At 33.0% G+C, this 9569-nt stretch overlaps 1 pseudogene; it reads right to left on the reverse strand.

Annotated features, from left to right (window-relative positions):
* Nucleotides 1-1494: 1494 nt before the first annotated feature.
* On the reverse strand, nucleotides 1495-1591 carry LOC122103020 (annotated as a pseudogene).
* Nucleotides 1592-9569: the final 7978 nt, after the last annotated feature.

The raw sequence follows: 9569 nt of genomic DNA on the forward strand, positions 1-9569 counted from the left end.
TCATTTTTTTTAAAAAAATTTTTTTGGTTTGGTAGTGGGACCTGAACTCTGGGCCTGGACGCTGTCCCTCACCTCTTCAGCTCAAGGCTAGCGCTCTACCACTTGAGCCACAGCACCACTTCTGGCTTTTTTTTCCTGCTTATGTGGTGCTGAGGAATCGAACCTAGGGCCTCATGCATGCAAGCTTAGTGCTCTACCACTGAGCCATATTCCCAGCAAAATATTTTTGTTTGTTTGTTTTTTGTTGTTGTTGTGTTTTTTTTTGGTCGGTTGTGGGGCTGGAGCTCTAGGCTTGGGTGCTGTCGCTGTGCTCTTCAGCTCAAGGCGAGCACTCTACTGCTTGAGCCACAGCGCCACTTCCCCAAACTAAAGAATTTTTGACACCTTTACATCTTGTTGCTGAGAACTGAGATAGCAAAGATACGCTGGATCACCTTCTGTTGAACCATTATATAAAACCAGGCCGGAAGAACAACATAGAAGATACTGTATTTGATATTGCCAAAAGGATAAGTATGTATCACTACCTCTGTGAAGTTGTGATAGGCTATACGAATTGTTTACTGAAGTCCTAATGGTTGGGTTAAGTTTCTTAAATTTCAAAAATGCAAGTCCATCTTTTGTGTCCCTACAAAATATTTTCACAATCCAAATAAGAGCAATATATATATTTTTTGGTCAGTCATGGGGCTTGAAATCTGGGCCTGGGAGCTATCCCTGTGCTCTTCAGCTCAAGGTTAGCGCTCTACCACTTGAGACACAGCTCCACTTCCAGTTTTCTAGTGGTTTATTTGAGATAAGTGTACCACAGACTTTCCTTCCCAGGCTGGCTTTGAACCATGATCCTCAGATCTCAGCCTCCTGTGTAGCAAGGATTATAGGCATGAGCCACCAATGCCTGGCAGCACCAATATTTTACTGTAAAAATTCATGGATTCCGTGGAATTCTTCCAAGTGAATTGCCTGCCTTGGATGTCAAAATGTATTCAATATTTTTTGTATATATGTATAATAATTTCTTCAGAGTTTGTGATTTTTTTAATCAGAAATAATTTTAATTTATCTGTTGAAATGAGTAGTACAGAAACTAAAATATTTCTTGTGCTTGTCTGAAAAAATATATTTTAAAATATTCTATATTATATGTTTGCAAAATGTTCATAATTTATTTTATTTTCTCCTAGATATACTTTGAATTCTACATTATTTTATAATATATAGGTTCATTAATGTGTCCTTTCCGATTGCATTCCATATAGAAACAGTTTGCTTCCTTTTTTCTAGGACTTAATATTATTTTTATTTGGGATAAAATGACAATGTTGTCTAATTTGAGAATATTTGTAAAGTTTATGCTATGTAAACGCCTTTCTGAGGTGAAGATTTAATACACTGATGTCAAACTAAATTATATGAATTACGTGTATTTTTACACTTGCAATTTTGTAATCAACTTTTTAATAACTGTTTTTCATTTCTTGCATCTGAAGAATGAAAAATATGGAATACTTCTCAAATTTTCATATTATCCTTGTGCAAGTGCCATGTTAAACTCTGTATTTTAATTTGAGTATACGTGCTGCTAAAGTGTGTAGTATCCTATAAATTTAAGTAGTTAATAATGCAATCTTTATACAGGTTTATATCTATGGGTGCCTACTTGTAACAAGGAAACTTTATTGTTCCTAACAATGCTATCAATCTTATTTCCCTAAAATTCTGTGAATAGTGGAAAATTTATATTTATCAGTCGATTGCTCACATTTGCAAAATTTTTTTGTCAATGACTATCTTAAGTCTTTTTATTTGGAATTTGATCGTACTCTCAATTATTTATAGATAGGTCCAAAGGTGATGGCTTTTTCAAGTACTTATTTATTCAACTGAATTAGCTTTGCGGACCTAATGGATTCAAAGTAAGTGTTGCTTAAGAGCTACTTCTAAACTTCTTAAGCTGACATTTTCCCAAATGAGGTGTTACAGGAACAAATGTCTACCTGAGCCTTTACACTTCTTCCATGTGGGAACAGCCCAACCAGAATATCTTACCCTGACAGCATAGATTGTCTTACTAGAAGAAAACTAATCTTGGTTACAAGAGATCATAGAGAGATGAACAGTTCAAACAGAACTGTTCAGACTAGAAGGTATTTTATCAAAATATAATTGTTTATTATACCTTCCATTTCAAAAGTAGCTAACGCCAAGAAAGTGAAAAAATTGTTGGTATGCATGATTACTTAATGTCCTGGCCTGTCTACCATCCAACCATGCAGCAACTTACACTACTGCCTTTTTATCACCCAATATTTTCATAGTTGCAGGAGAAGTGCATATGTTTCTCCTCATTATTAGGCATTAAATTGATAATGTTTTAATCACAGTGTTTCCTATTGCCTCCATGCTGTAAATCTACAAATGGTAAATCTTTAGGTCTAACTCTATCAGACACTGAAGTAGAGATAATGGAATAATACTTTAAAATAGAGTTGCCTTTAATACAGTAGCTACAACAGAACAATACAAAACGTGTGCTTTTTAATTATATTATATATAGTTATATATTTTATATTGATATGTGCTGATTTTATATTTCACACATTGAAACTGACTAGAATTAGTTGATAGTTTGACAAATAAATTGATATTTATTTATTCCAATAAATAGAATTGGAATATAAATAATTAGGTTTAAAATATATATTAGACTATAAAAGTATCAATGCAATGTTTTTAGTATAAACTTATGATACATTCTAACTGTTCTTGGTCTTCTGAATCCACATGGTAAAAAAAAACAATGTTTTCCTCTAATCAATAATGGATTTTACTCTGCTGCTGTTTATTGTTTTAATTCGCTTGTCCCAAACTGTTTTTCTCCATATTTCTAAAGCATTCCTACTGATTATGCCCAAATTTTGCTAAGATGTCTAAAAAATATTATTCTTCTGCAATACCCATGCATACTAGGGACCCAGGTCCGAGTTACCTGCATCATCAGATAACAGGGGCAAAACTTCTCACCAAAGCCCATGCAACATATCAACACAAAGTAATTGAAGACCCATCTCAATTTCGCATTTCCTATATTTCAGGGCACCAATTCCTTGAGATGCAGGAATTAGAAGTAAGCAATTGTGAAATACAAGGCTACTTAAAATGAAGGATGAGATCGCAAAATTTGAGAGAAAGTACTGTAATTTAAACATTCAACTTACAGATGACCAGCCCATATGAGTGAACAAGTTCACAAAGTGTCATAAGATTATTTTAATACCCCTCACCTATTATTAACGAAAGATTTTATTCCAACATAAGTGGGCCAAAAAATAGTTTCCGGGAGGATAGATCAATAATTGGTCTACCAAACCCTGAAATCTTGACTTAGAGCTCAAATGTAATTCAGAAAAACATTTGAAGCACTAAAGAGTGCTTCAAACACTGGGAATTCAGTACAACATGTTTCTGTGGTATAAAAATGTCACTCTCAAACCAATGATAATCTATATTTAATCTCCTGAAAGTGTATTCCTTTTCAAATAAACATTTTGAAATCACATTTGCCAAAATAACATTTGACAAGTTGATGATACTTAGTGACATTACAAGTTTTTCAAGTATAGGGAGCAAGTTACAATAGAGTTGAATTATTTACACAGCACTAATGCCAAACATGTTCAACCATTCATTAAGGTGTAGAAATAATACCACCCACAATTTGTGTTTTTCAGTAAGAGACTTCCAGAAGTGTGTTAAATAGATCAGCCTCCTAAATTTCAAACCCAAACGTTACCTAATAAATTTCATCATTTATTAAGGTACATTTAAAAAAAATCACAAATAGTTGCCTTATCATATGTTATTTTATGTTTTCCCTCTGTCTAACATAGTAAGAAATATGACTTTAAGTCTTGAATATGGGTACTCATCAGAGATATGACAAACATAATATCTGCCTTCTATTTCTATCATATTCCTCTCTAGGAATAAAGTCAATTTTCTTCTTTTTCCAAAACTTATAGGTAATAGAAAATATTATTCCATGTAAAATAAAAGAATCACACCATTGTACAAAGCCATTTATAAAAATTCATTGTTAGGAATACATTCTAAGCTATTTTTTAACTTTCTTTTTGACTAAAGATTAATCTTCCAAATGGGTGAGAATAAAATCATGTTTAGGTGCTTCACGTCTCCAGTCTTGCAAATTGTTGCTGCAGATGAATGAATTATGGAAATATAAGCTGACATCAGTTCAAGAATATGCAGGATTGAGACTCCATGGAATGTATATAAACCTTTCAAAGTACTAATAGATAGTTTAACAGAATGACTATCAGGAAGTTGAAACCAGAGAGGAATTATAATAAAGACATAGAATGAATGAAAAATGAACAAGAGGTAAGTACAGCTAGAATACTCAATGTACACATATCATGAAGGGAGTGGTAAATTGGAAATAAATCTTGGAGAAAGGGTTGGTTGAGAATGATGGAAGGAGTGACTCTGATCTAGGAGCATTGGACAATTAGATGGATATATTTAATTGTAACACAATTGCACAACCTTTTAAAATTCAGTTAAAAAACACAAGAAACAAAAACACACAAAAATCACAACCAAACAGCAATCTCTAGAGAGTATGAATATGACCTCTCAAAATTTGAATCAGTTAATGAAGGGCATTCTTGGGAAAAGCAAACAAATCTGTTCAAAGAGGAAGTTTGGGGTAGGGGAGAATTTTGAACAGAATTAAATAAATTGTCTAAGGTTATAAATCACCTACATCTGCTCTAAACAGTATCTTTCTTCTATGAGTTTTCTGTCTGAACTGTATAATCCAGTCCTGAGAAACACTTGGTAGCTTGTGAGGTAGAATGGAAGAAACAAGATCAAGAACCCATTACACCACTGGAGAGAAAACAATCCTCTATATTTTCTCTAATCTCTCTTCACTACTCTTTCTTCAAACTTTTAAGTCAATTGATTTTGAATTATATTTTTCCTTTTTCTTCTGGCAATGTAATTGGTCAAAATAATTTCATTAAATATTATTTGTCATTTTCTTCTTTCATGCTGTTTAATTGGCCAAGTGAGTCCATTAAACTTCCCTCTTGCATTTGGTTGCCATGAAACAACATCTATGTTAATGAGGAGAAATCTAATGCTAAACTTTGTCTCCAGAAAACAGTCCAAGAGGCTCTAATCACAAATATTTGGCTGCATTATTTTTTCTTTTACCTTGAAAGACTTCTTCTGGCTAAAGTGCCCACAATAAAAAGTACTACATCACTTGTTGGTTCAATCAGAATTGTCTAACCTCAAGGATATATTTTGCTAACAAGATGCTTAGAAGAAACAAAAAATACTGCACTTTTATCTTCTCTCTTAAGATTCTCCTTAGATACTATATCAGAAACAGTGAAGTTATTCTATGCAAAATTATTTCAATAGATTATTTTTCTCTTGGTCTTGCATTAGTTCACCAAGATGTATGAAGGAGAGTAGAGTTAAATCACCCATACCTTGGAAGAAAGTGTGTGTTACAAAAGGACAATGCTTCTATGTCCTACTTCTATGTCCTTCTCTTAGCTCTTGCCGAGTTCCAATTAATCACAGCTTCTTGGATCAAGTCTAGTGAAGCTGAAGAGCCATACAGGCTCCACCACTGCTACATCTTCATTATTTCTCTTTTAAAACTCTTTAAGTTGCCTCATTTGGATGTGGAATTTATTTTCATGTCTTCATTCAATCAGTTCTGCATTATAGTGAGACAAATGTGCTCTGTAAAATCACTTTAGGGAGTAAAAATACTAACACAATTTACATCAAAAAGTTTTGGCCTCCCTTCACTGCAGAAGACAATACGCTTAGCTAAGGCTTCTAAGAAAACTTTTTTTATTAACTTTTCCATTTGCTCAATTCTTTTCTGAACTTTTAGGCATATGTAATAAAAGAAGTCTTCACTATTTCATATTAATAAGAATATTATTTTTGTGAGCCACTTGGAAATGTGAAATCATTGGTTTGAAGTGTCCAATCAGATTTTTTTCTGTGTTTCACTGCTTCACGTCCAAAGACATTGTGGAAAGTGTTACAAACAGAAAGGTGTAATCCCAACACCTTCTTTCATTGTGGAGGTCACTTTCTCCCTAAATATTTTGACTCAAATTATCTTTTTAAGAGAATTAATGTTTGATAATTAAAGGTAAATTCACAAATTTTGATGCCTTATTTTTTTAAGAACTTTTAATTTAAATTCCAATACAACCTTGTTTCAAACACTGAGAATATAGTTCCTGGGTAAGGACAATTCTCAAGGGAACCTACAGGATTTACAGCAAAGTTTCTGAGGTCTGATTGTTTAGTGTGAAAAAGAGCCATCTTCATCCACATTGCTCCCTCTCTACTAAGTCTCCTTGGATTTCTTTGCATGAAAGCCTATTCTTCCAGGCAATTTAAAATTTTTTTAATAGGCTAAGTTGTTAAAAATTTTGAACAATTAAATTTTACCTGTCATAACTTTAAAACTCTTTGAAATCCTTTATCAGAACCGAGAATTCACCAATCCTAATTCCACCTTTACCATCAAAAAGTTAACATGCTTTTTTCAGAACGTTATCAATGCAGCTATTATTTTCCAGTGGCTTTGTTATGCGTATATATAACCATATTAGCTGATGCTAAGCAAAATGAATTCCAAGATATGGAACCAGATTATTTTTTCATTTGTGGTGGTTGTTTTTGATGAACTATGTGATTTCTGTTTTCTTTGGGTTTTTCCCCTATGGTTTATCCCTGCTGTATTTCATTTTGTATTGTGTATACATTTACCTTGATTAGCGAAGGGTAAAGGAAAAACATAATGGTGAGACAAAGGACCAAAGGCAAACCAATGCAATAACAATACTCACAAGACATTATGTTGGAAATGTACATTACAACTTGTGAGGGGTAAAGGGGTGAAGGAAAACTATGAGAAAAATGAGGGAGGGTTATCAAGTTTGAAAAGTTATGATTTGATACCTTACAATTACTGTAACCCCACTGTATATCATTTTTATAATAAAACTGAAAAAATAAGCTGCATAAAATATAATTTCACTGTATTGGCCCAGTAAATAATATTCTTTATGTAGTAACATTTTAAAAATCAATAATATTTGGCATCTAATTTGAATTAATTACCCCTTCTTTATCAGAGGGTCATCAACTTGAATGTTATCCAAGTAGACAATATTTTCACAATATACTTGCCAAATTTTTCAAAAAAGAATAAATTCAGTACTTTCTCATTCTAATACAGAAAACAGTTTAATGCTATGGAAATCCATAACTTTTAAAAGTAAGTAAGTTGTTAAGAGGACAGAATATATGTGTTCTTCAAAATTCCTATGATTAATAGCTACTCATTTTTAAATTCTCAACATTCCTAAGAGATTCAAAACAGTACCTGTTTGCATGTTATGTAATTTTGCAATAGATGCAGTTTCCAATGGGGTATTACAGATTGAGACCTAAACAGAAAAATAGCCACATTCTGGTAGAGGATAAAACTGTGAAGCATGTGTAATAATTAATTCTTCAAAAGTAAGCAATTGTTTATGAGTAAGCTATTATAAATATGACCATCAATCCCAAGATTTATGCCATAAAGTCATCCTAGCCCAACAGTTTCCAACTTGTAAGGGACACCTTAAAATTCCTTAATTCACATCATGAATACCTTATCTCTATTTTGAAAAAATACTACACCTCTGTTAATGTGACACCCTTCTTGTTCTGAAAAGAACACAATAAACTGAGCTGCATCATTTTTCCTCCACTTGTATTCTTGAGATCAGAACACTTGCAAATATTATTTATATTTATACTTTTTTAATTATCATAGATATTCAGTATGCTAAGATAAGAAAATTATGATCCAAAGCCCACCCAGGAAGGAAGGTTTCTTAGAATCTTACCTCCAAAAATCTCCACGAAAGCCAGACTCAAGTGGCCCTGAGATTGAAGTGGTAGGACATGAGCCTTGAGCATAAACAGGCTCAGAGACACTGTCCAGGCCAAGAGTTCAAGCTCTAGGACGAACCAATAAAACAAAAACAAAATTGAAAACAAACCCCAATCCCAGCATTTTTCTCCATGTATACAGAGGCACGTAAATAAGGAAATGGCTTCCTGTGTTACATATATGAAGAAGAAAGAAGATGTCACACAATTACTATCTTCATACCATATTAAACCAAACCCTTAAAAAATTGGTTTTTCTAAATGTATAAATTAATGTCATCCATTTGTTGGCAACTGTCTAGATTATTCACATTAACATGGTATACATGAACTGTGCGAATTATCTATTAACTATGTTCTAATTATAACTCTTTTGAAAGAATAACTAGGCAAATAGAATGCCAGAATCATTTGTGATTTTTCACTTAATCCCTCTACTTAAAAAGAATTTTGTAGTATCCTATAGAATATGAAATTACAAACAAAACCAAAAAATATATTTTAAATTTAAATTCTAATTTAACAAGGTCTACAAAGTCCTACATTAGACGAACTTGCTATTTCTCCAGACTTAAGCTTTTGTAATCCTTCAACATTTATTTGGAATCCAACAGAATGAGACTTACTTACTTTTGCAAATTTTTGGATGGGAATCATGAGCTATCTTGCATCTATGGATGTTCTGTAATGATGAGAGCATTTAAAACACAAGTGAGAATATATATGAGTTGCATTCAATAGGAAACATAATGACAAAATTGAGCCAAACTTACAACTGTGTATTCCTTTAATGTTGTTTGGTTTGTTTTACTGAGACAAAATTATTCTACCTGGTCCAGGGAAGGTACCGTTATGTAATTCCACTCTCTAATCTCCTGTCTGAGTGCTAGAATTCCAGGCTTGTATCACATTGACCTGCCATATTTTCTTTATTTAATCTAGAAACAGACTAGCAATTCTGAACTTCTCCTATGATCTTATCCACTAGACTGACTGCTCAGACTGTTTATGTACTATTTTCAAAGATGTTTTAACATTTGACACTGGATATAAACATTTTCAGATGCACCAGCAGGGTTCCCTGACTCATTCCTCCATGGATCCTATCCCGTTAGTAATGATTGCTTGACTCTCTTACTATCTTTGGTCCCTACCTATGTAATATTCTCAACTTCTGGGGCAAAGTTCACTTGAGGGATTTCTAATATTAAAAATTATCACTTGATTCTAGTCTTACTCAGGACCTATTTTCTATTTTTTCTAACTTTTCTACATATTCTGAGAGCTGTTTCATTTGTGTATTTTTGTGTGCACCTATAAGTGCCTCTGTGTGTATGTGTATGTTTGTATGTATGTATGCAAAAACCTAAAGCTGTTATTCAGCAATCTTGCTCCTGACTGGTATTCCAGCTTTTGGCTGGTTAATTATAGGTAGTGTCTTAAAGCCTATACTGTCCAAGCCAGATACAAATTGAACTTCCCAGATTCCTTTACATTCTTAGGTTTTATTTTTCCAGGAGTATCAACTTTTAACCTTCAAACACTTTTGTGAGTGTAAA

The sequence above is a fragment of the Dipodomys spectabilis genome, unplaced genomic scaffold (assembly GCF_019054845.1).
Source record: "Dipodomys spectabilis isolate Male_0828 unplaced genomic scaffold, ASM1905484v1 ptg001320l, whole genome shotgun sequence".
NCBI lineage: Eukaryota > Metazoa > Chordata > Mammalia > Rodentia > Heteromyidae > Dipodomys > Dipodomys spectabilis.